The following is a 3,931-nucleotide window of genomic DNA, read 5'->3' as shown; positions in this document are numbered from 1 at the left end:
ATGAAGGAATTAAAGGAGGAAGGCATGGCCAGGGCATTGAAAGTGTAGGAGCTGTTGCTTGACAATAAGAGGAAAGGAACACATAAGCCACATAAAGCATTTTGTCTCTATTCCAGGAGCACCACTAATGTTCCTACATTGAGATGTGACATGCCTGGTGTTCATAATGAACAGATCACTAGCTGCTGTGTGAGACTGGATTGGGGAGGCTGGTGAGGGTGGATGGAGATAGAGCACTTAGCAGACGACTGTAATCATACATATGAGAGACGAGGGTGTCATGGCATTTTTTGGCTGTGGTGGAGATAGGAAGGCACAGACATATTTGAAAGACATTTAAGAGGTTATGATTTTTGTGATGGATTCAGGGAGAGAGAGGAAAGCATCAAAAATGATTTTGAGGTATCTGGCTTTTTCCACAGGATAAATTATGGTAGCATTTATGACATAGGGAACACTGGAGATGAAGCTTAGATTTTTTTGGGGAAGATTATGAGGTAACTTTGGATATGCTGGATTTAAAGTGCTTTCAAAACTTCCAAAAGATGGTGGTTAAGGAGAGATGCTGGTTAAATGGGCAGCTGGATAGGCAAATCTAGACAAGTGTGGGCTTGGCATGGAAGAGGCTCATTAGGCTATGGGGGATAACTGACACTGTAGTGTATTTCTGCTTAGGGAGAGAGCAGAGTGAGGACAGGAGACAGCCTAAAACTGAGACTTGAGGAACTCTAAGACCTAATGGCAAGGCAGAAGGCAGAGAAAAAGAGTTATCAAAGCAGAAGAAAAACCAGGAATGCCTTCAATCACAGAACTCGGGGAGAGCACACTGTGTGGTAAGCAAGACAAAAAAGATCTCTAGTTGGAGAGAAAACGTCATTTGTGTCCAGACTTATGAACAATATTGATGATCTTATTTAGAGCTGTTTTGTTGAAAGGATGAGACCAAAAACAGATAAGAGGTTTGAAGAATGGGTTGTTGTTGTTGAAGTATGTGAACTATGTGAACTCTCTTGAGTTATGCATGTATGAGAAGAGAGAGATAGGGCTTCCAATGAAGAGCAATGAAGGGTAAATGAGGGATTTCTTTCTTTCTTTTTTCCTTTTTTCAATGGCGGAGAGAGTTTCGACATAGTAGCATGAAACAGTTTGAGAAATACAAACAGAAAGTATCTGAAACAGGAAGGATGGTTTATGTAGTTGTTAAAATGAATAAGTGAATAAAATGAATATAGCAGATCTGTACATACTAAAAGGAAACAATCTGTGATATATATATATACACACATATATATGTGTGTGTATGTATTTTTTTTTCTTTTCAGGAACTGGTATTTATTATCAAAGTCATTTTCCATGTCAACAAGATGCCACAACTATAAAAAATATTGCTCATGTTGCAATCTCAATGCAAAATGGAACCCCAGTCATTAAAAAAGTAATTCAAATTACCACCAAAAGCACTTGATTTTTTTAAAACATCTTTATACACCCAGCCAACAGATTAAAATGGTTAAAAAGAAAAAAATACAAATTCAGAGGTCTGGTGCTGATGTTTAAAAAAGAAAACTGCTTAAGCTTTTCAATTGATTCGAACATCAATCTCTAGGTCATTCAGTTTCATACCATTCATCATCCAGTAGGCTCTCTCAATCACCTCTGTTGACTCAAACTGAACCACACCGCACCCTTTAGACTTCCCATTCTCCATCTTGGTGTCACCATACAGCATGTGACCACATTCATTGAATTTGTCTTTTAGCATCTTCCATGTAAAATCAAATGGGAGATTTCTCACAAATATCTGGCAGGCCTTCCTGCACACCCAAGGAGCATGGCCTCCAGCTCTGCCAAAGGAACCTGCAGAGTTTCCTCCAAGATTGCTATTGCTATGCTCCATCTTGATGGCACGGTCAAAGCTAGCACTGCCGCTGCCACTGCCACCCATGGCCAGGCCCATATGCTCAATCCCAGCATCTAGGGCTGGACCTATGGCAGGACTCATGTGCTCCAGGCCCAAGCACTTGAGACTGTTGGTGCCTATTTGCTGCAGGCCCATGCGCTTCAGGTTGTTGGTGCCCATGTGCTCCAGGCCAGTGGCCATGCGATCCACCATGGGGCCCATGCATTGCAGGCCAGTCTCCGTGCTGGGGGCACTATGTACTCCATGCTCAGGCCCATGCACTCCACACCAGAGCGGATGCACTCCATGGTCTGGCCCATGTGCTTGATGCTGGAGGCCATGTGGTTGAGGGTGCTGGAGCCCATGTGTTCAACTAATCCCACACAGTCCATGACCAGGCCCATGTGCTCAATCTCAGAGCTCACACGACCCATGGCATAGCCCAGGCCTGTGCCCATGTGCTCCATCCTCCCCCCCCCCCCCGCCTGTGGTTAATGCTAGGGCCCATTCTCTTGATCCCAGGGACACTGCCTCCATCTCCATTGTTTATTCTGCCCATGTTCATCCCAGATCCAAATCGATCCATGCTTTCTAGCCACCAAATTATTTCAAATCCTATGCCTTCCATTCAAATCCTATGCCATCCATTCCCATTCCTGTGGGTTCGGTTTCCCATGTCAATGCCTTTATTCAGGTGATTGTCATCAGTAGGCTGTCCTCCTGCGTCTAACCCCCAGACAATACCATGAAGTCCCTGGGGAAGTTGCTGTGGATGCTCAGGAAAAGTTGCTGTGGATGCTCAGGAAGAAAAAAATTTCTCTTTGGTCTCTTTGGTCCCTTTCATCCATTTTCACATGCATTGGTCTATCAAATAGTAGTTGACCATTATACATCGATAGAGCTTACACAGCTTCAATGGACTGCTCAAAAATAATAGTGCCTATTCCATGACTTTTTTCATCTTTATCCTCAAGAATGTCTGCTTGGACCACCTTGAAGTAGACATGGTCTTCTTCTGGCCATCTTTATAATCCAGATTTGCTACAAATACTGTGTTTCCAAGTGTCCCAGCCTTTTGCATTGCTCTCCTGGCATGTTCACTGTCAGAATCTTCCTTGACTTTCAGTGGTCTTCCACTCAGACTATGCTTTTTTAGAACTTCTGCAGCTTTTTAAATGCTTTCTTTCATCTTGAATTCAACCACGGCATATACTTTCCTTCAGAGTCCACTAAGAGCTCCATGTATGTTACCTCACCAACTTTTTCTTTAACCAGCCCTTTAAGTGAATGCCATTTCACAGCAAAAGATATGTTTGTAATGAAGGCTCTGTGACTTTTAGTTGGATTAGCCTATGGCTCAAAGCGATTGCCTCCTTTTTTAATATTTTTCTTCTTCCTCTTCTCATTCTGAGTAGGTCGCTCTCATTCGCCCTTTGGCCAGGAGCCCCATTGCCTGTTGGCATACCAGCATGCCACTCTCCTTTTCCATTTTGGTCTCTGTCATCACCACCTTTTCCAGGGCTTTGACCCCTGCTGCCATTTTCTCCACTTCTGGGCTTTGTCTCCAAGATATATTTTTAAGAAAAATAGAAATATGCAGAGCACTATTATAGATATTACCATTTGCATATCAATCTATATATGCATACATGTCTGGCAGGGTGGACACTTAGATTGTTTACAACACCTCCCCACCCCCACCCCCATTTTTAAAATGATTTATTTATTTTTGGAGAGAGCAAGAAAGAGAGAGTGTGCATGCATAGGCATGAGCATGTAGAGGGGTAAATGTGGGGGGGGGCGGAGAGAATCTCCAATCTACTGTCTGCTGAGCCCAATGTGGGGCTTGATCTCAGGTCACCGAGATCATGACTTGAGCCAAAAGCAAGAGAGGCTTAACTGATTGTGCCACTCAGGTGCCCTTCCAAAACTTTTTCTTAAAACTGTAAATAATTTTGCAGGAACACTCTTGTTTATATCTTTGCAAACATAGATATGTGTATCTATAAGATAGATTCCTAGAAGTGGTAT

General features: G+C 42.9%; 1 pseudogene; it reads right to left on the bottom strand.

The window, feature by feature from the left end:
• Positions 1–1,579: 1,579 nt before the first annotated feature.
• On the bottom strand, positions 1,580–3,440 carry LOC112654870 (heterogeneous nuclear ribonucleoprotein M-like; annotated as a pseudogene).
• Between the last annotated feature and the right edge of the window lie 491 nt (positions 3,441–3,931).

This window comes from Canis lupus, chromosome 15, assembly GCF_003254725.2.
Source record: "Canis lupus dingo isolate Sandy chromosome 15, ASM325472v2, whole genome shotgun sequence".
Lineage (NCBI taxonomy): Eukaryota > Metazoa > Chordata > Mammalia > Carnivora > Canidae > Canis > Canis lupus.
Note: the sequence above shows the minus strand (reverse complement) of the source record. Positions and strands in the feature narration are given on the sequence as shown.